The sequence below is a fragment of the Chiloscyllium punctatum genome, chromosome 3, assembly GCF_047496795.1.
Source record: "Chiloscyllium punctatum isolate Juve2018m chromosome 3, sChiPun1.3, whole genome shotgun sequence".
In the NCBI taxonomy this organism is placed as follows: Eukaryota; Metazoa; Chordata; class Chondrichthyes; order Orectolobiformes; family Hemiscylliidae; genus Chiloscyllium; species Chiloscyllium punctatum.
Window position 1 is genome coordinate 126,379,720 of NC_092741.1, and position 23,921 is coordinate 126,403,640.

Genomic DNA, 23,921 nt, shown 5'->3' on the forward strand with positions numbered 1-23,921 from the left:
TCCTTCTTCAAGGACCGCAATTTCCCCCCAGACGTAGTCGACGATGCCCTCCACCGCATCTCTTCCACTTCCCGCTCCTCCGCCCTCGAGCCCCGCCCCTCCAACCACCACCAGGACAGAACCCCACTGGTCCTCACCTACCACCCCACCAACCTCCATGTACAGCGTATCATCCGCCGTCATTTCCACCACCTCCAAATGGACCCCACCACCAGGGACATATTTCCCTCCCCTCCCCTATCAGCGTTCCGAAAAGACCACTCCCTCCGTGACTCCCTCGTCAGGTCCACACACCCCACCAACCCAACCTCCACTCCCGGCACCTTCCCCTGCAACTGCAAGAAATGCAAAACTTGCGCCCACACCTCCCCCCTTACCTCACACCAAGGCCCCAAGGGACACTTCCATATCCACCACAAATTCACCTGCACCTCCACACACATCATCTATTGCATCCGCTGCACCCGATGTGGCCTCCTCTATATTAGGGAGACAGGCCGCCTACTTGCGGAACGTTTCAGCGAACACCTCTGGGACACCTGGACCAACCAACCCAACGACCCCGTAGCCTAACACTTCAACTCGCCCTCCCACTCCACCAAGGACATGCAGGTCCTTGGACTCCTCCATCGCCAGACCATAGCAACACAACGGTTGGAGGAAGAGTGCCTCGTCTTCCGCCTGGGAACCCTCAAACCACAAGGGATGAACTCAGATTTCTCCAGTTTCCTCATTTCCCCTCCCCTCCCCTCACCTTGTCTCAGTCAAATCCCTCGAACTCAGCACCGCCTTCCTAACCTATCTTCTTCCTGACCTCTCCGCCCCCACCCCACTCTGGCCTATCACCCTCACCTTGACCTCCCTCCACCTATCGCATTTTCAACGCCCCTTCCCCCAAGTCCCTCCTCCCTATCTTTTATCTTAGCCTGCTGGACACACTTTCCTCATTCCTGAAGAAGGGCTTATGCCCGAAATGTCGATTCTCCTGTTCCTTGGATGCTGCCTGACCGGCTGCGCTTTTCCAGCAACACATTTTCAACTCCCCCCCAACTTCCCAGGAATTATCTCTCCAACATTGACCTGTACAGGGCAAATGTGGAACCTGTCAAAGATTTGCAGTGAAACATTGTGTGTGTGACTGTGGCTGTGTCTGTGCGCTATTTGGAGACTTACCCCACAGAGGCAGCTGCAGCAGTCTTATTGTTGGTGTGCAGTCCGGATGCCCTGGAGAGGGGCTGGAGATGGACGGGGTGGCGAGGGGGGCTGTGTTGGGGGCAGGGCATCGTGTGCTTTGTGCTAGGGGCAGGGGGCGGTTTTGGACCCGGTTGGTGGTCGGGGGTGCAGGGTTGGACAGGGGTGTTGTTGGGGACAGAGGTGGGTTTGGACCTGGTTAGGGGTGGGGGGTGGGGTGGGGTTGTATGGGGGCAGTGTTGGGGATGGTGCCTTTGCGCACTGTGTACTGCTGCAGTCTCCTGAACATGGAACAGACTTTAAAAACTCTCAACCCCAGAGGGAAGGCATTTAATCGATTTTCCGAATAATCGATCATCCGAGCGAAATACTGCCCGCCCATCACGTTTAGATAATCGTGTTTCCAATGTATATGCTTATACAGGAAATTTAAACTTATGATTGCCGGCTCTATGTTTCCTAGACTACTGCACGATTCACTATGACAAAGGGGTGATATATTCTTATCTACAGAGACTTGGGCTTGGCCTTATATGTATTTTGATCTTTGTCGCAATGTACTCAGAGATTTTCCCAGTCCAAGGTAAATCAGTTGGAATGTCAAAGAACTCAAGCACTCACAGCAAACCTGCTATAGTTCAGCACCACCTCTGGTCAATGCAGCTCACCATCCCCACCCTGATTGTAATCACTCCACGCCAACAATATTCACCACCTTCTGAGAATGATGATTTCCTTCCTGACAGTGCCAACTCCCCCCCTCCACAATGCTCAGTCCATCCCCTCAACATTGCATGCTACCCTCTCAACAATGCTTACTCCCTGCTCCTTGACCCCCACCGATAATGCACACCCCCACTCTGAGACATTGGTCACCCATCCCTCCGCAAATTGATCACCTATCTCTCAATAATACACGTTCCTCCATCTGCATCCCCTCTTCCAGCCCTTTTTTTGGAATATCTGTTAGTTGCCTGGCTGATGGTGGGAGAGTCAGTAATATTGGGAAATAATGGAGATTGTTGCGAATAATGTTTGGGGTGAGAGGGGATAGAATCAGCAGGGAGGCTGGTGAGCCTTTGAGAGAGTGGTAGTGAATTACCTTCTTGAATTGTTCTGTCCATATGATGCAGGTGCACCCACAGTGCTGTTTTTGAGGAAGTTCCAGGATTTTGACCAAGTGACGGTGAAGGAATGATGATTGACTTCTTGGAAGGCTTGGAAGGGAGCTGATAGTAGTAGTATACCAATTCATCTGCTGTCTTTCAAGGACGTTTGGAAAGTGCTATTGCCCGAGCCTTTGTGAGTTGCTGCAGTACATTTTGCAGATGATACATACTGTTGCCATTGTGCTTAGGTAGGGACGGTGTAAATGTTTAAGGTGGTGCTGATCAAAGAGGCTGCTTTCTACTGGACGATGTCAAGCTTCTTGGAGCTATAGACGTCATGGTGAATGGAAAATATTCCATCTCATTCCTGACTTGTGGTTTGTTATTGGTGGACAGGCATTGGGGAGATAGGAGATGAAAACTTTTAGCCTGTGACCTGCTTTTGTAATCATAATATTGATATGATTGGTTCACTTCAGTTTCTGATCAATGGTAACCACTGGGATGTTGATGGTAGGGGATTCGATTATAATGATAGCATTGAAAATCAAGGGAAGAAAATTAAATTCTGCCTTGTTGGAGTTGGTCATTGTTTTGTGTGGCATGAAAATTACTTGCCACTTCTCAGCCCTCGTCTGAATATTATTCTTTTTTGTCGGTGGACACTGATGTTTTTCAGGATGAGGACTTGCAAATGGACCTGAATACTGTGCAATCATCAGCAAACATCCCAACCTCTGACCTTATAATGGAGGGAAAGTCATTGGTGAAGCAGTTGAACATGGCTGACCTAGGACACTATCCAGAAGAACTCCTGCAGAGATGTCCAGGTGCTGAGATGACTGACCTCAAATAACCACAACTACTTTCCTATGTGCCAGATTTGTCTCCAACCAGCAGAGATATCTTTCTTGCCAATTCCATTGATTTCAGTATTACAAGGGCTTCTTAATGCCATACTCATCAAAAGCTACTTTAATGTCAAGTGTCACTTGACCTCGCTTCTAGAGTTCAGCTCTAGTCCATGTTTGGACTATGCCTAGATGAATTCAGAAGCTGACAGGTGCTGGAGGAACCCTAACTGAGTATCAGTAAGTATGTCATTGTTGAATATATGACGTTGACAGCACTATGCTGATAACTGAAAGTAAACTGCTGACTTGGAATTGGCCAGTTTAGATTGGTCCTGATTTGTTTGGACAGGACATGCATCAATGTTTTTCTATATTGCTGGGAGGATCTTAGAGTTATAGCTGTACTGGAATAGCAAGACAGTGCTGCTGCTGCTGCTGCTGGCCTATAGCACCTCCTGGATGCCCAGTTTTGAGTTGGTCGATCTGTTTGAAATCTGCCCCATTTAATATGATGGTATTGCCACACAATTCAGTGGAGGCCAACTTCAAGGACAAGACAGGACTTCACCTGCACATGAACTCTGTGGTGGTCACTCTTACCAATTCTGCCAGTGACATCTACGTTAGGGTGGTGACATCAAGTAGGCTTTTCCCTTTTAGTTCCCTTGCCACCTGCTACAAACACGGTCTAACAGCTATGTCCTTTCAAAGTTAACCAGATCTGTCAGTAGTGGTGCTGCAGTAGAACCACTCGTAATGGTGGACATTGACATTCCCACATGGAGATCAGTCTGTGTCCTTGCCACCCTCGATGTTTCTTCCAGTTGCTATAAAATTGGTTAAGTTGAAAATTTGCAGAACACAAGCTTGATTTCATTCTTTTAAAATGATCAGATTAGATGATTGAATAAAACTGCGTATTTAGAAGAACATGAAACTGCAAATCAGTGAGTTGAAAAGTCCTGTTGAAATTGGCAGTTTTCTTAAACAGTAACAACTTACTATAATTGTTTATTGATTAGCGCACATTTTTGATTTTCTTAGAGTTGATCTTTTCAGCCAAAAGTAATATAGGATGTTCAAGTGTTGCAAATCTATTAAAAACATAGGGAAGAAAGCTTAACTTTGGGTAACTAAAAGGAATCAACAATTTTCTTTATTCTTGACTTTCAAATGGAAGAATTTGAACTGAACAACAATTCTGAAACAGCCTCATAATTAGCACCATGGCATATGCTAGGTGCAGAAATAAAATATGCACAATCTCAGGATAGGTCCTGGCAGATAATAGTCTACATATTCTACATATTCTACTCTAGTCAGGCTGATAATGGGATTCCTCGCTTATCCATGTCGTCAGTGAACCTGTTAGAGAAACTTTCAGGCAGTTGCCTCCTAATTAGACACCTCTGCACTCAACATCTTGTTAAGGACAGCAAGTGGGATCCTCATGTTGCTTATCCCTTGGATCCACAACATTGCCAGACTGGCAGACCCACTGGAAAATCTGGGCACTGCCTAGGCAAATAGGTGCCTGCATGGACACCTGAACATTGAGGCAGCATTGGCTGCTTGTTTGAATTAGGAACTTAAACTCTCTTACAGCTGGAAGGATCATCAGCCATAGGGAAAGTCCTCTGTAGCCTTATCACAGGATGTGCTTTTACCCACTTGGCATCTACATGAATGGGGCATGGACGCTCTAGTTCCATCAGCTCGCTGGTCTACTAATATCAGGCCATACAGTCATAGAGTCATAGAGATGTACAGCATGGAAACAGACCCTTCGATCCAACCCGTCCATGCTGACCAGATATCACAATCCAATCTAGTCCCACCTGGCAGCACCCGGCCCAAATCTCTCCAAACCCTTCCTGTTCATATACCCAACCAGATGCCTTTTAAATGTTGCAATTGTACTAGCCTCAACCACTTCCTCTGGCAGTTCATTCCATACACGTACCAGGCTCTGAGTGAAAACGTTGCCTCTGAGGTCTCTTTTATATCTTTCCCCTCTAACCCTAAACTTATGCCTTCTAGTTCTGGACTCCGAACCACTTTGATTGAACTGGCGGTCTCCTCTGGGGTGGGCGGGGGGAATGGGAGACATCTGTGTTGGGAAATCAGCGGAACAACACCTATTTATCACCATCATTACCCTAAATGGTGCTTACTTCATTGGAATGGGCAGCTAGTCTAGTTGCCAGCCGACCAGAGAGGGGTATTTCATCAGAGAATCACCAATGTGTAACTTGCCCCAATTTCCTGTTCACCTTGCTCCAATACTGGGCTTCATTTTACCAGAACAAGGTGAAGGGGATTGGAAAATGTTCTTCATCTTCTTGGGGTTGGTATTTTTCTGGCAAACCCAATGCCCATTCCTTATTGCCTTTCAGAAGCCTGTCTTCTCGAGTAGGTGCTCTCATGTAGCACAGGTACGCCCACAGTCCTACTTTGTCAGAGTTTGATACAACTGAATGGTTTGCTGCTATATTTTGGCAGACAGTTAAGAGTCAACCACACTGGTTTGGGTTCAGACTGACATGTAGGCCAGACTTGATAAGGACAGCAATTTCCTCTCCTGAAATTCATTGGTGAACCGAGCTGGGAATTTGTCTTGCAAACCTTTCGTCCCCTGTCTAGGTGACATCCTCAGTGCTTGGGCGCCTCCTGTGAAGGGCTTCTGTGCTGTTTCCTCTGGCATTTATAGTGGCCTGTCTCTGCCGCTTCCAGTTGTCAGTTCCAGCTGTCCGCTGTAGTGGCCGGTATATTGGGTCCAGGTCGATGTGTTTGTTGATAGAGTCTGTGGATGAGTGCCATGCCTCTAGGAATTCCCTGGCTGTTCTCTGTTTGGCTTGCCCTATAATGGTAGTGTTGTCCCAGTCGAATTGATGATGCTTGTCATCTGCATGTGTGGCTACTAAGGATAGCTGGTCGTGTCGTTTCGTGGCTAGTTGGTGTTCATGGATACGGATCGTTAGCTGTCTTCCTGTTTGTCCTATGTAGTGTTTTGTGCAGTCCTTGCATGGGATTCCAAAGGACTAGCCACATGACCATATATCAGGCGCATTTCCGAACTGACAGCCAGACTACTGCGACCACTAGGACTCATAACAGCACACAAACCAACAGCCACTCTCAAACAACAACTCACCAGAAAGAAGGACCCAATACCCAACATGAGCAAAACCAATGTAGTGTACAAAATCCCATGCAAGGACTGCACAAAAGACTTACATGAAAGAGGGAATGCTGTCTGCAATATGTAGGGTCAAGACACTTGATATTGATGTGTGGACCTCCTTTGCATGACACCAGTGAACTTCTGACACCTCTTTTATATCAGTCGACAGGTGGCCAGTGAATCAGATTTGAATTTTAGGTGACTGCATTGTCTGCAGAAGCCTTTGAGAAGGTGCCAGGGGTGGGTATGGGAGTTCAGTTTGGTGGGGAGGTGGTTTCAGAAGGTGAAGCCAGGTGATCAGAAGGCGTGAAATCTCTACTCCCATTCCAAGCCAAACAGTTAGCTTTTTTTTTGTGGCCACAAATGGTCCAGTTAGTAACTGCTTGTTTGCCTGCACGTGAGCTTGATTCCCCTGAATACATCAACAGTGATGGCTTTCTGGAAGGAGGCCAGGTTCTTTGCATATGCAAATAAGGGCTTAGCTTGGCTGTTGGTTAATGATTTTGAATATCTCTTTATCTGCATTTTGAAGGGCACGTTTCCAGTGCAAAATACACTTGGTCAAACTGCACACCATATTGCAGGTTGTGATGTCCATCTGTAAACTGGATGTGGCAGCAGCCAATCTGTTGACCCATGAGTGTTTGTATGGCACCTTTCACACAGGAAAGAACGCCAATGCATGTCACCAAAGCAATCATTCTGGAAAATGTTGATGCCAAGACAAAGAAGCAGACATTAAAATGAGTAATTAAAAGCTTGGGGAAAGGAGCTGGTTTTAAAAATGTCTTTAAAGGAACACGCAAAGCGGGAGGGCTGGAGGAGTTTGATGATGATGTTTAATTGATGACAAAGTGAAGGAGATGGAGAATGGTGTGTCTCTCCCCAAAGGGCAGCGTTACAACATGTTTGGAATGACTACAAGCAAAAGGCTTTGACCACATACTGGTCAATTACTGCCAATGCTAGGCTGGTACTGCATGCTAACTGTCAGCAGCTGTCAGGTCATTTCAACCGATGAACTATTCAGAAAGCCAAATCCTTGTTAGATCCATTCGATTTTCTTTTTTTCACTCCACTCAGAGAGTGCTCAGAGAAAAGAATGAAAATCTAGCTTGATAATTGTCTGTAACCTTAATGATTTTCTTGTAATTGTTTCCTCGGTACACATTTTCATTTTAGATTTAAATCATTGACTAATAGAGAAACCAAAAGTAATTTCAAAAATACACTTTGATTGTTTTGCTTTCTTCTGCTTGTCAAATGTTTAATGCTTATTGTTCTGGTATTTGTTTATTCTGTACAGGCAGCTTCCCTGACTGATCTATTCATTGTCAGTTAAGGCGATAACTTCCATCACAAGATCATCAAAGTCAGCCCCCCTCTGTCTTGGCTGAGATTGGGTAACTCAAAATAGATCAGTTTTATTCACATGATCTAATATTTCAGGGGTATATGAATTAAAAAGGAAGGAGAAAGAGGAAAATCTCTTTCCAAAGTAACAGAACAATTATGAACAACCTTTGTATGGTTAAACTGAGGGCAGGCTAATTGAGTGGGAATATGTGGCTTGTAATGTTGGGCTTGTTCTCGCATTAACAAGACAGGTCATTCACTCGTATACTATTTTTTCATTTCTTAAAAATCATTTCAAAAATTATTAGCTATGACCATTACACATTAAGAATAACACAATAATATAATGTTTCTCAATCACAACAGCCTCTGGAGAACTATACTTACAGGTACTTATTAAAAGGGACCTGGGGTTAGCCATTGATTGTAGTTTTCTTATATTTATCAAGGTGAGATATTGTTGTGCGATGAAATGAAAAATGCTTCCTCTCCGCCCCATGTCTACTAAACAGCAGCAGGAATTCCTTTGTTAGGCATAGACTGCTCAGTCAGATCCCTTGAAAGCTTGATCAGTTTCCAGTGAGAAATCTCACGAGGTTAGATGGATTGGCCATGCTAAAAGGCCTGTGATGTTCAGGTATGTGCAGGCTAAGTGGATTAGCCATGGGAAATGCAGAGCTACAGGGAGAGAATAGGTAGGTCTGGGTTGGATTTTCTTTGGAGGGTTGGTGTGGACTCGATGGGCCGAATAGCCTGCTTCCACACTGTAGAGGTTCTATGCTTCTGTGATTCTATGATGTCAGGGACCTGCCTTGACTTTAAACCATCAATACCTCAACTACACCACTGTGTATTTTCTGTTGAGCTATAAGTTGTCTTTTTCAGTGAGCTCACTGAATTAAATACAATTAGAGATGAATTTTGGGACAATATCATGTTGTAGCATTGTATCCATTGGAACGCACTGTGCATATATGTGCACAAATTTTCTTCAGAGTATATTTAATGACTGTCAGAGATGGACAGCTCATTCTGTTCATCTGTGATTCGCAGACCTGGAGCTCCAAATTGTGAGTTGTTTACCTAATAAAAAAAAAGCCATGTAACCTTATTTTGCCCTTAGTTTGAGAACGTTTCGTTTGCAATTTCTTAAGATTCAGTTTGGCAGCCAAACAACAGCAGCAGAGTAGCTCCAAGTCATCTTTAAAACAGACAAAGATCTAATTTTCTAGGCTATTTCGAAACTGCATGATTAGGAACTTTACTTCATTTAAATCCAATTCCCTTAATTACATATGGTTACAAGATAAATTGTTAGATTCATTCATATATTTATGGAATTAATCTTTCGCTTATAATCAGAAAATGAATTCTGAGGTTCCCTCACAGGCGGACTCAGACAATCTGTTCTTATACACCCACATTTATCAACCATATCATCTGAAAATGTACTATCAGTTTTCATCATTCATTAGAATTCTATCAACACACTGGAAAATGTGAAACCTGCTCCATTTGCAAAAAAAAATACATTTTCTAAGCTGCTTTTTGCATGCTAATATTTTGATCAGTCACCTTCATTTATGTGCCTCCTTACTCATGTATTTCATGACATTTATCTTTGATCTGAGCTTGTTTTATTCATGAAATTCTTTCTTGGAATCAAAGCTTCTCCATCTTTCTGAAATTTACCTTTGAAGTTACCATGATGACTTAAAAAGGGTAATTTCCAACATATTTCCAAATTCATTTTGATTGGGACAAGCTCATACCTTTTGGCATTTGACCAACTGAGACAGCACCGATAGTAATTATGTGTGTAGTGATGAATATAATTTAAAGATTTTCATTACAAAACGAGACTGCTTCTGTTGACAAGATAGTGTTCACTGGTGAATGACTGTAAGATGCGTTAGGCCAGCAGAAAATTCTACGTACAAATCTAGAAATTGCTGGAAAAGCTCAGCGGGTCTGGCTGCATCTGTGGATGGAAATCCAAAGTTAATGTTTCAGGTTGAGTGACCCTTTCTCAGAACTTACGGTAGCTAGGAAAATATCAGTTTATAAGCAGAAGATAGGGTGGGAGAGGGGGTAATGAGTAAGTGATAGGTGGAGATAGAACCCAAAGAGAGAGAGAACAGTTGGACAGACAAAGGAGTGGATAACGATCTGGCTATGAGGGTGAATAGCTATTAATGGAGACTGTTAGTGGCTAACAATGGGTTGTGTGTAATAGCAGACAATGTGATGAGAAGGCCTAGTGTATGGGAGTTGGGATAAGGACATTGGAGAGCTCAAGCCCTAACGTTATTAAACTTGATAATGATTCCGTAATGCCGCAGGGTCCTGAAGCAGAAAATGAGGTGATGTTCTTCCAGCTTGCACTGACCTTCGCTGGAGCACTGCAGCAAGCCTGAGACAGAGATATTGGCCAGAAAACAGTGTTGAAGTGGAAGGCAACTGGATGTTCAGGATCTTTCTTGCAGACAGAGCGCAAATGTTCCACAATGTTCCACCCAGGCGAAAGTGAGGACTGCAGAAGCTGGAGATCAGAGACAAAATTAGAGTGGTGCTGGGAAAGCACAGCAGGTCAGGCAGCATCTTGCAGCTTGGATGCTGCCTGACCTGCTGTGCTTTTCCACCACCATGCTAATCTTGAACGTGGTCACTCAGTCTATGCTTCGTTTCCCCAATGTAGAGGAGACCACATTGTGAATGTAGTAGGCTAGATTACATGAAGTGCAGGAAATGGTAGGGCCCTTGGGATATTGAGGAAGAGGGAAATAAATAGACAAGTGTTACACCTTCTGCAATTGCAGGAGAAGATGCCATGGAGCTATTGGAGAGGGGACTGCTGTGAGTGAAGGAAAAGTGAACCAGAGTGTCCCAGGTGGAATGGTCCCTGTGGAAGGCAGACAAGGGAGGGGAGGAAAATATGTGTCTGATGGTGGCACATCTCACTGGAGGTGGCGGAAATGGCAGCTAATGATACTCTGGATATGGAAGCTTGTGAGATCGTAGGTAAGGACAAGGGGAACCCTATTGCTGTTGTGGGAGGGAGGGGAGGGGCTGAGAGCCTATGTGAGGGAGATGGGTCCCTGTTGCTGAGGACCCTGTCAGCAACAGTGTGGGGAATCCTCTGTTGACGAAGAAGGTGGACATTTTGGAGGCTCCCTTTCTTGCAGTTTGCATCATCAGAACATATGCATTGGAGACAGAGGAACTGGGAGAATGGAATGGAGTCTTTACAGGAAACAGGGTCCAAGGATGTATGGTTCAGGTAGCTGTGGGAGTTGGGGAAGCAAAATCGATAAACCTTTCCAATTCTGGACAAGAGAGTGAAGCAGCATTGATGATATCATCAATACACCAGAGAAAGAGTTGTGGTAGGGACTGGAATAGGACTGAAATAAGGAATGTTCCACATACCCATAAAGAGACAGGCAGAACTGTCTCCCATTCGCGTACCCATGCGCACCTCTTTGACCTGAAGAAAATGAGAAGAACTAAAAGAGAAGTTGTTAAGAGTGAGGATCAACTCAGCCAGATGGAGGAGGGTGGTGGTGGATGGAGATGGTTTATACCTTTCTTCCAAGAAGAAGTGGAGAGCCCTGCAACCATTCTGGTGGGAAATGGGAATGTAAATGGATTGCGTGTCCATGGTAAAGAGGAGGTGGCTGGAATTTACAAACTGGAAATTCTGAAACTGGTGGAAAGTGTCAGAGGAATTGCAGCTGTAAGAGGGCTAGGACTGGACCAGCGGAGAAATGACTGTGCCAAGGTACAAATCACACAGCACCAGGTTATAGTCCAACAGGTTTAATTGGAAGCGCTAGCTTTCGGAGCGCTGCTCCTTCATCAGGTTGCTCCGAAAGCTAGTGCTTCCAATTAAACCTGTTGGACTATAACCTGGTGTTGCGTGATTTGTACCTTTGTACACCCCAGTCCAACACCGGCATCTCCAAATCATGAATCAAGGTGGGAAGAGATGAGCTCTGTGTGGGGCAGGAGCAGGCAGAAATCATGGGAAGGAGATAGAAGCAAGCTGTGTGGGTTTGACCATGTGATAAAATTCTCCCTTTCCACATGGTGTCACTAATTGTTCTTTCAAATGCCCTGGTTTTTTAGCTGGTGAATGTATTGCCCACTGTGACAACTCTGTGTCAGAGAGGTTGTGGGTTTGTATTTCAATTTATGGTGAGCTAACAGATAACAGTCAGAACACCGATGTGGATTCAATAGTGGACTGGATTAGTCATGGTCTGCTCAGCTTCCTAAGGCAGATATTGCGTTAGGAAGGACTAAGGATAAACTATGTGCTTTTCCACTGTCAAATTCCACTTATTGACTGAGCTCAAACAGAACAGCATGCCTTTTGTTGCAGTGATACTGTCTATACCTCTAGGCTAGATACTCTGCATTCTCGGCCTGACTTCAGGACTTGATGGCTACAGAAGCAGTGTCATTACATAGCAAAACAGGTGAACTATCAACCTGTAAATTCTTCCAGTTTGCCTGTAGCAGGTGGGAGAGCAGATGGATTCCTAGTCAGCCTAGAACTGTGCAATAGCTGAGGGATTAACAAGAATGGCCATTTGATTGACCAATCAGTGGGCATCCATTCTGAACCCATACCCCAAAGGAGCAGCACTGAGAACAGATGGGGGTGGAGAATTAAAAAAAATGTGATTCACATTCATCATTGCATTCAATAGGCTTTTGTCCTCAGTTCAGAAGTTAAATAATATTTCCCTATGTGATCATGCTATCTCCCAGTCACTAAAGACCATCAAACTCAGTTTTGAAACAATTCTGGTGTTGTGTTCGGCATTCCTGGTTTATTTTTGGGGGGTTGATCCATATTCATGACACTAGTTTTCTCAGTGGCCTTCTTATGTGTATTCATGAGTTTTACTTTCACAGATATATGTTAATGTTGCTGAATGTATTAGTTTATTCTCTTCCATTATTTGGATTTACTCATAGAAGAGCTTATATTTATGAAATTATTCTGAGATCCACACCCATTCTTATGTTGATTGAGTTCATTTTCAGATTCATCTGCATTCAGATATTTATCAAACCCAACTTATTGAAATTTGTATAATATGGTGTCATATACATCAATAAGTTAATATTAATGAAACCCTTTTGCACACACCTTTCTTATTAATATTCATAAGCCTCTTGCCCCTATTCACTTGTAAGGCAATTGGCATATAATGACCAGCTTTGGGACAACTTTAAAAGGTCTTTTGACAGCTGGTCTTCTAATATAGATTGAATTCTGAATTATGAAATTACTATTCAAAATGAAACTGGATGGTCATTATGGGTAATTTATGCAGGTCATGTGCAAGCTAGTCGTCACTGCTTAATCATTGTATAAAGATGAATTATGTGGTTGATTGAACAGAGGCAGAAATTAAGTAGTTCTAGGCTGTGCCCAAATACTTTTAATAGCTATTGATTTTCTAATTTTTGTCATGAAATAGTAATTAAAACAAGAATTCATAATTATAATCATCCAGAGATATTTTTCAATATTGATCGCAATGCTTTAAATACTAATCATCACTAAACATCTTTTGATAAACTAATCAAAAACTCTGCACCATCACATTAGTGTAAGGATTTAATTACATACTGAGAAACTGAAAATATGGAAGATTTATTATAAAGCAAAAACATGGATAGAATGCCTTTAATGATCTAATTAAGTCCTCAAATATTTTACAGTTAACAAATTACTTTTGAAATCTGGTCACTGTTAACATTTCAGAAATAGGACAGTTATGCTGAATGTTTTGGGGTACTTCAGGACATTTAAACCTTTTAAGTGCATGGTATAACTAAGAGCAATCTGGTCACATGTGTATGTGGTATAGTAAACCTCGCCCTTGTACATCTCACCTTAGCATTGACAGACTACTGACCTAATCCATGAATAAACTAGCCCATGAAGTTAATCAATCACTGTTTAGCAATTGATTATTAGACTGTTATCATTAACATGAGAGGTACCTTCTTTGAGATAAGCTACATATCTCAAAGTATGTACCTCTCATGTTAATGATAACAGTCTGGGGTGTACAAAGTTAAAAATCACACAACACCAGGTTATAGTCCAACAGGTTTAATTGGAACCACACTAGCTTTTGGAGTGTCGCTCCTTCATTATTGCTAAACAGCCATTGATTAACTTCATGGGTTAGTTTATTTAAAAAGTAAAACACATTGCAAATTATGAAGCAGAAATTAGAGAAACCAAATGATTTCTGTGTGTGCAGTTTGCAGCCAAACAGCAGACCAACTGGCTGACAGAGTTACAACATTGTATACACAAAGTACATAGAGTTCTTATCGGCAGATTCTCTCAAAAGCAAGTTACACGCATAGCTCACTCCTTTCCAAGAGAAAATTTAACTGCTTACGGATGAGTGGGCCTTTGAATCTCTATAATGTACAGGTAATTTGGTGATTTGTCCAGGTCTTGGCATTCCGACCGGAACTCTCTGAACAAACACATTGGCTTGGACCCGAGTTACCACCCCCAAAGAAAAAGAACAGGAAATGACATCACCATCGGAAATGACATCACCAACCAAAAGAAACTTAAACATATAAATAGAAAGCAGGAATCATCAGCAGTGCTTCGTCCGGAGGCTGATTGAAGGTATTACCTAGTATGGTGATGAAACGTCTGAAAATGAACCTTCCAGCTCACCTACATCCAGTTAACCTTATCTCTACATTTTCATAATTGTGTGGACTATGATCAAATCTCCCCTCAGCCTCTGCTGCTCAAGAGATAACAACCTGAGTTTTTCTAGCTTCTCCTTATAGCTCATACCCTCTAATCCAGGCAGCATCCTCCAACAGATCCACTTCAGATGCCATATCACTTGCCCTTCATTCTTCCCTGCAACATCTTGACACCAAGAATAGCTGTGTAGAATCCTATTAATTGACTACAGTTCAGCTTTCAATACTATTATCCCCTTGAGACTGATTACTAAACTTAATAATCTCAAACTAAGTCCCACTCTCTGCAACTGGATTCTCAGTTTTCTGACCCACACGCCATAATCAGTGAAGATTGGAGACAATATTTCATCCTCACTAACACTCAACACTGCAGCCCCTCAGGGATCTGTATTCAGCCCTCTAATGTACTCACTGTATACACATGACTGTGTTGCCAAATACCAGACTAATGCCATTTACAAGTTCTCTAATGACACCACCATAGTCGGTCGAATCTCAGATGGCGATGAAACAGACTACACACGGGAGGTGGAAGACCTGGAAAAATGGTACATTGAGAACAACCTAGCTCTCAATGCTGGCAAAACCAAGGAACACATTATTGACTTTCAGCGGGATGTTACTCATGCCCCCCTACACATTAACAGCACAGAGGTGGAACAAGAGGAGAGTGTCAAGCTCCTGGGAGTGGTCATTCACAACAAGCTTTCTTGGACACTTCATGTGGGCACACTGTTGCAAAGGCCCAACAATGTCTCTTCTTCCTCAGGCAGCTGTGGAAATTTGAAATGACAGCGAATACCCGTGCCAACTTTTATAGGTGTGCCATCGAGAGCATTCTGTCTTGATGTATCACTACCTGGTATGGCAACTGTACTATTCAAAATTGGAGATGGTTACAGAGAGTGGTGAACCCAGCCCGGACAACCACAAAGGTCAACCTCCTATCTATAGAATCCATCTACCAGGCCTGTTGTCAAGGAAAGACTGCTAGCATTCTCAAAGATCCATCCCACCCTGGCAATGTTTTTCTACAATCTCTAACATCAGGAAGAAGGTACAGAAGCCTGAACACATACACCATCCTGTATCGTAACAGTTTCTACCCTATTGTTGTTAAAATACCAAATGGACTCACAATATCTTAACATTCGCCTGTACCTGTGTTTTTGCTTTTGCAGCTATTTACCTATCATTTACTTATCTATGCTACTTAACTATGTGATTTGCCTGTATTTCTTGCAAGGTAAAGCTTTTCACTGTGCCTGAGTACATGTGACAATAAATTCAATTCAGTTCAATTCAAACCTTTCCTGCACCCTCTCCAAAGTCTTATAAAGCTGCAACATGACATGCTGACTCTTGTATTGAATTCCTCAACCAATAAAGGCAGACATACTGTATGCCTTCTTTATCATCCTAGCTGCTTTCATGGCTATTTTCAGAGAATATGGACTTGAATACCATGATCCTTCTGTACATCAAAGCTGTTCAGAGTCCCGCCATTAACTTTTCCTGAACATTTGATCTCCCAAAGTGCAGCATCTCACACTTACAATTTATTCAGTGGCAATCTGTTCAATAGATTGTAGATGTTGAGTTTTTGCTCACGCTGCTTCCTTATTTTTCTCTTTCAGCTCTTTATTCTCTTTGTAAGATGAGCAAAGCCGTCCCCAAAGACTTTCTATTCTCAGAGGTTCTATTATCAAGGTTAGACTTATCCTTGTTCAGCTTTCCTCATAGAATTGCATTTTTCTGTCAAGAGCAGAGAACTAGTAATTTAGCCCCAATCATTAAAAAAAACTGAAGCATTCTGTTCTTCTTTCAAATCCTGTTCTGAAAATGTTCCTTAAATGGTTGGCTATAGTTTCTGTTGTGTCCCTGACATGCGATTGATTCCATAGATTGGGACTAGTCCAATCACAGCATGCTGGTACGCCTGCAATTGCTTGTCCTGCAGTGGCTATCATGTAGAACATCTGTGATGTTGAAGCAGATTGATTCTCTATACACTCCAACATGATCGATCATGTGCATGGAATTCATGAACTGTTATGCTGAAAATTTCACATTCGTAGAATTGATTTCATCACAGCTCCCAAAGACTGTGGCACAGATTTGTAAGAATTTGCTCCAATTGTTAATAGCCAATAGTTAATAGACTGCATCTTCCTAAGGACAAATAATTTAAAATATTCAAATGCTATGATGAAATTGATGGTTTCCATGAAACTGACAATGTGAAACACTTTCCTCATCACATACATCAGATTCCGGTTCATCGAGCTCTTCATGAACATAGAAGCAAATTACGGCAGATGCTGGAATCTGTACTGAAAACAAAAAATGCTAGAAATCACAGTGGGTCAGGCAGCATCCATGGAGAGAGAGCAAACTAGCATTTCGAATCTAGATGACTCTAGACGACTGGTGGAATGCCAAATGGTCTTTATGGTAGCTGAATCTAGAAATTATAACTTTGAGCACCTTTGAAGCGTTTGAAATACTGTTAGTAGATATGATGTGCCCCAATTTAAACAAGGGAATTTACTGAATTTCCCAATAATAGGCCTTTGATCTCCCCTTGCTTGACATCAATCCAGCTTACAACATGATCACTTGCCTTTAAATTTAAAGTAAAAACAATGACTGCAGATGCTGGAAACCAGATTCTGGATTAGTGGTGCTGGAAGAGCACAGCAGTTCAGGCCGCATCCAAGTAGCTTCGAAATCGACGTTTCGGGCAAAAGCCCTTCATCAGGAATAAAGGCAGTGAGCCTGAAGCGTGGAGAGATAAGCTAGAGGAGGGTGGGGATGGGGAGAAAGTAGCATAGAGTACAATGGTTGAGTGGGGGAGGGGATGAAGGTGATAGGTCAAGGAGGAGAGGGTGGAGTGGATAGGTGGAAAAGAAGATAGGCAGGTAGGACAAGTCCGGACAAGTCAAGGTGTCTTCTGAATGGGGACTACATGTTCACCTGTAGATTAACTTGCTTGCTGATTATTCAAGCACAGTAGACTTCATCATCTCAATGTTTTCCATTGTTGTTCACCATATTCACATTAATAATTATCGTCTAATCATTAATTACTAATCTGTGAGGATAAGGATATATTCTCCAAGCTTTAGCTATGATCTGTCTGCGATGTGTCTCAAGCAGCTTTTAACTTGCTTAGATTGCTAGTTATTGCAAGCATTGCACTGGTTGATGTGGTCCTTCTTGCTCATAGCTCATGTTTGACCAGTCGACTTCCTCAGACTAGGCTCAATTCCTTGATAACTTGCATGGTAATGCTTCAATGATTTTTTTTCCACACCTCCTGAGGAACAATGATTCTAGTTCCCTTGTACAAGATACCCTCTTGTGCTATCACTTCACCATTGTATCCACTGTAATTTCTTGTAGCAACAGGTGTGTTCTTGGTGTTTTCAGACATACTTTCTTCATTACGTCTTACAGTTCTTGGAGAGTTGTGTGTTGTTGCATAGCTTGCTTGACTTGAGCAAGACATTTCTCTTTCAGAATCAATGTCTCTGCTGGTTAATGACTTCCACAGCATGTTGATTTGTTGCTTCTCATTGGATTTTGAGGCTTTCACACTCAGAATCCTGATTGCTGCTCTCAACAGCAATACTATAACACATTTTTTGTTTGTTTGTCACTGCCAAATAATAACATTGCAAATGAAGATACTTTGGAGCAGATAGAAGCAGCTTGAGCAAGATGCTTCCAAGTGGATTATGGCCAGACTGTACCAACACTTTGTCTCACCAAAACATGTATTGATTAAAATGCTCACAGGCAAAGACAATAGCCAGACACCTTTTCTCAATCTGTGTTTGTGTTAATCAAATCAGTTTGTGTTATCACCCTGGATGCAAATCCATCTGGTTGTATTTGCTGCATCAGAGTTGCCCAAATCTTGTTTCACTGTCATTTTACTGCAAGGTGGTTTACTTATTGATGTTGAAGTACCTCAGCACTGGTGTTGTCATTACTAGTTAAAGCTGCTTCTTGTTCTATGACTTTGTGAAGTGTTTCACATTGATGGCAGAAAATGGAAGAGCTTTGTGAAATTGTTAATGAATCCAAGAAATCATTTGACTACTTTCAGATCTGTATGTTTCTGCACTTCTGCTATAGCTGCCAGCTTGACAGGATCTGGCCAAACTCCTTTTGGTATCGGTCCATGTCCTATGAACTTACTTCAGGCATCTTCAATTGCATCTTTTCTTGTTCAGCTTCAGATTAATCTGCTCAACTAACTCACTCTGGCAGTCACATTTAATTCTGATTGTGGTCTGCAATGGTTTCTTACATTGTGTATCTCACATGCAAAGACGAGTGGGTCACATTCAGTCTGGGAATATCACAATATCACATGATGTCATTGTTGATACCTACCCAGAGCGGAGGAAATGCCAAACACATAGCTAACCATCTGTATCTACCAAGTAACATCCACAACAGTAGTAGAAAACTATTACCTTCATCCAGCTTCACTTGTCAGTAACTATCCTTCACATTGAGGGGAGTAAAGACCTTGACCTTGGTAAGTTTTGGCAAAATTTCTTCAATATTGCATGGCGTTATTGGCTCTCTTCAAACTTTTGAGAACATTTGGATCTGTATGTATTCTCAGTTTTTCTGTTTACTATCCCGGTCAGTAAGAGTTGCCCCTTGTTTGATTACTCCCTTGTTTTCCTCTATCTCAATGTCCTTTCATTATCTTAATTGCAGCAGATTTCACCCTTTAAATGATTCTTTCACTTTTCATTTCTCCAATAAGTGATGTTGTATTTAGAATTAGAATTCCTACACTATGGAAACAGGCCCTTCAACCCAACAAGTCCACACCGGCCCTCCAAAGAGTATCTCACCCGGACTCATTACTCTGCACTTCCCCTGACTAACGCACGTAACCTAAATGCCCTTGAACCCTATGGGCAATTTAGCCCACAGCATTCCATGTACTTATAGATTCCTAGCAGCCCCTAAAGGCACTGACTGACTTCTAAAGACAGGTGAAACACATTTTTAATGTACAAGGATGATTACACTGCTACATCTAGATTTGTGTAATTTTTTTAAAGATAAGTGCATGAATAAGAAATGTTTGGAGGGACATGAGCTAAATGCTGTCAAGTGGGACTAGTATAGTTTGGGAACATGATTGGCGTGGACTAGTTGGACTATTCTATGCTGTATGATTCTATGATTCCATATGTTATGTGTTTTCCCAGGTTTAAATTGAGGATTTGTCAATCAAATTAGGAGTCTCAAATCACTGTCGCCATAAGTCATCCACAAATGCTTCATTTGTTGTGTCTGCTACACAATGTGTTTTAACTCTTATATCCAGTAAAAGAACTGTGAGTGGACTCTTGATAATAGTGAACAATAATATTTATTTATTTAACACAATTAATACTGTAACAACAAGATAAACTATAATCTAACAATTTACACTGTTATCTATCTTGTGCTTTATCTTAACTCTGATGGTCATATACCACCACACTAAATCTTGGCCTTTGATCCATGGGGTGTTGTTCTTGCCTTCTTCTCCCAATGGTGTCAGGGTGCCTTCTCTTCTTGGTGGTTGGTCTTGGGTGACTACCCTGAGTGTGGTGTTGCGCTGATTTTTACGCATTAAAATCTTCACGTTCTTTTGGGAGAATCTTCACCATTCACCAATGGATCAATAAGGCTTGATCATCCGATTGATCGGACCCAACCAGATGTTGGTATGTTGATGGCATGGTCGTTCTTTGGCATCCATTCCTGGAGGTGCTGGGCACATGTAGCACCCTCCAAATAAGAGTGGGAGGCACCCCCATGACTGGTGCACACCCAGATGTTTCTGATCACTCTGAGGATGATATTCGTTGACTCTATTCCAACCTAAATTTGGGTGTGTATTGTAGTGTCTGTAGCTACCAGTTTGGTTGCAAACTGTCTGTTGGTATCTGCAGCCTGCCTTGATTCTGCAGCATGTTTATTAGCACAGTCACTTTGGGCAAGGCTTGCCTTAGTTTCCCAGCATGCCTTAGTCATTCTCCATTCTTGTTAAATCCATCATAAAGTCATCATTTTGAGTGGCCTGTCCAGCCACACACTGATCCTTTATGGGGACAAGTTAAATTAAATCAGCAACACAGGAACTCAGAGTTATTTTATTAGACACAGGCATTGCATTTCTTTATAAGATGTACAGGGAATGTTGTTCGCTATAAGGTACACAGGCACTGCTGTTCTCTATAATATACACAGATACTGCTTTTCTTTATAAGATATGCAGGGAATTAAACAATAAGGAGATAGTTATGTTACTAAAACTCACTCAGGTAACAATATAGTCAAGTATTAAAAAGTAAAAATACATCACACACACACACACACACACACACACACATTAAATGGTACAGGAGGATGGATTGATAGAAGTTAAAATTCAAATTAACAGAAATATACCATCCAAGATTCTTTCCGTGATCCTGAATACTGATTGAAAGATGTAGATATTTAATCTAAATTGTTCCCTCAGAGACAGTGGTGCTGAATTAACATCATCCTTTACAAATGTCTGATCAGAGCAGCTATGTTTTCAGTTACAAAAGAAGGTACAGCTTTTGAGAGAGATTTCAGAGAAGGATGGGTAAGGCCGTTGTCTCTCATCCTTGAATCAATCTCTTGTTTGTTTCAAGATGGTTCTGAACAGAGAGCTGTGATGTTTCTGACTGGCAGCACCAGTGCCAACCTTTCTCTACCCTTGACAGTCAAGGTAGTTCTGGTTACTTTCAAAATGGCAAAGACTTGGTTCCAGATAATGCAATGTGATCAGGACACTGTGTTTCCTCACTCGTTAGAGGTCAGTGCCTTCCTAAGGGACGAGAATGAAAGACATTTCCACCGTACCTGTAAAATCGCAGATTCCCTTCCTGTTGACAATATGAAACAATTATTTCATGCCAACAAAGGTAATGTTAATAGATACTTCCCTCTTTTTGGGCTCTGTCATGAATTTAAGAAGCTCAGATTTTCTACCAGTAGTCTCTTGATCAGTTGGATGACAACAGTTCACTCTAGCATAAATGTTCTGTGACAGTTTTCTCTTTGAATAGACTTGGCATAACTTGGTTTCTGTTGACCTGTTTGTTGCTGTTAGGAACTTAATAAACACATTCTGCTACCTCACACGTGCAGGCTCAAAAATGGGAAGTGTTGATTGCAAATCACATGCGCATTCTCAAAGTAGGCTTTTAATCCCACTTTCCCTGGTCCATTGGGTGGATGTAACTAACTCACTGCAGTTTTAACAATGGGATACACTCAATTCCTTTATTGAAACAAAGTACAACATACAAATACTGCAAAAAATCTTAACATACAATGATAGCAATCACAAGTGAACCGATTTACGTGAACTTATCTGAGGATCAGACTGAAACAAGTAATCAGCCTGCTCTGTCCCAATCTTCAGTCGCTGGTCATATGACTCCTCCTGAGCTTGCTAACTGTGCTTCGAGGCAAGCTTTCTTCTCCCCTTTTCCATTCTACCCTTTTTCAACATATTATCTGGGCTGACACCTAACCTGAGAATGTAACTTTTAAAAAACGTTTTGTGATTTACATATGAAAGAAGTGAAACTAACATGGTCATTCTGACAGATGAGAGAGTTAACTAATAATCAAGGTATTTTTCAATGTATAATTTCAGTTACATCAGACTATAATTATTAGTATGACAGGGCGGCACAACATTGAGAGCTGAAGGGCCTGTACTGCGTTGTAATGTTCTATGTTCTATAAACTTTTGCTATAAATTCTGTGTCTAACAGTTGTGTACTCCACAACCACCTGATGAAGGAGCAGTGCTCTGAAAACTAGTGCTTCCAATTAAACCTTTTGGACTATAACCTGATGTTGTGTGATTTTTAACTTTTCTTGCAGAACATCTATATGTTCGAACTCTGACACAGTTGATCAGCTTGACAACTAACACACATCATAAACACTCATTTTTTATGATTTGGAGATGCCGGTGTTGGACTGGGGTGTACAAAGTTAAAAATCACACAACATCAGGTTATAGTCCAACAGGTTTAATTGGAAGTGCGCTAGCTTTCGAAGCTAGTGTGCTTCCAATTAAACCTGTTGGACTATAACCTGGTGTTGTGTGATTTTTAACTAATTTTTTAGTGCTAGTTAATACTTGCTTTTGTGTCCCTGTAAAGAGGCTTATCTCTCAGTCTTAACAAACTTTGAGCTCAGGTCAGCTTGTCAGCTTATACAAGCTATCTCCTTGCAGTTTTTGTTTCACCTACTCAGCTATCTACACAGCACAATTCTGTGACAATTACAGGCTTAACTGATAAAGAATCCAAACCTGATTCACCAGGTCTGTTTATAAACAAGACTCCAATCTCTCAGAGTTACTGTTACAGCACATCATTGCTGCTGAATTATAAAACTTAATTTAAACATAAACATACATTCCTTCAGCAAAACAAAGAAACATTAAAACCGACTATAAACCGACCGACTCCCACAGCTACCTAGACTACACCTCCTCCCACCCTGCCCCCTGTAAAAACGCCATCCCATATTCCCAATTCCTTTGTCTCCGCCGCATCTGCTCCCAGGAGGACCAGTTCCAAAACCGTACCTCCCAGATGGCCTCCTTCTTCAAGGACCGCAATTTCCCCCCAGACGTAGTCGACGATGCCCTCCACCGCATCTCTTCCACTTCCCGCTCCTCCGCCCTCGAGCCCCGCCCCTCCAACCGCCACCAGGACAGAACCCCACTGGTCCTCAGCTACCACCCCACCAACCTCCATGTACAGCGTATCATCCGCCACCTCCAAACGGACCGCGCTACCAGGGATATATATCCCTTCCCTTCCCTATCAGCGTTCCTAAAAGACCACTCCCTCCGTGACTCCCTCGTCAGGTCCACACACCCCACCAACCCAACCTCCACTCCCGGCACCTTCCCCTGCAACCGCAAGAAATGCAAAACTTGCGCCCACACCCCCCCCTTACCTCCCTCCAGGGCCCCATACTTCCATATCCGCCACAAACTCATCTGCACCTCTACACACATCATCTATTGCATCCGCTGCACCTGATGTGGCCTCCTCTATATTGGGGAGACAGGCTGCCTACTTGCGGAATGTTTCAGAGAACACCTCTGGGACACCTGGACCAACCAACCCAACCACCCCGTAGCTCAACACTTCAACTCCCCCGCCCACTCCACCAAGGACATGCAGGTCCTTGGAGTCCTCCATCGCCAGACCATAGCAATATAACGGTTGGAGGAAAAGCGCCTCATCTTCTGCCTAGGAACTCTCCAACCACAAGGGATGAACTCAGATTTCTCCAGTTTCCTCATTTCCCCTCCCCCCACCTTGTCTCAGTCAAATCCCTCGAACTCAGCACCGCCTTCCTAACCTG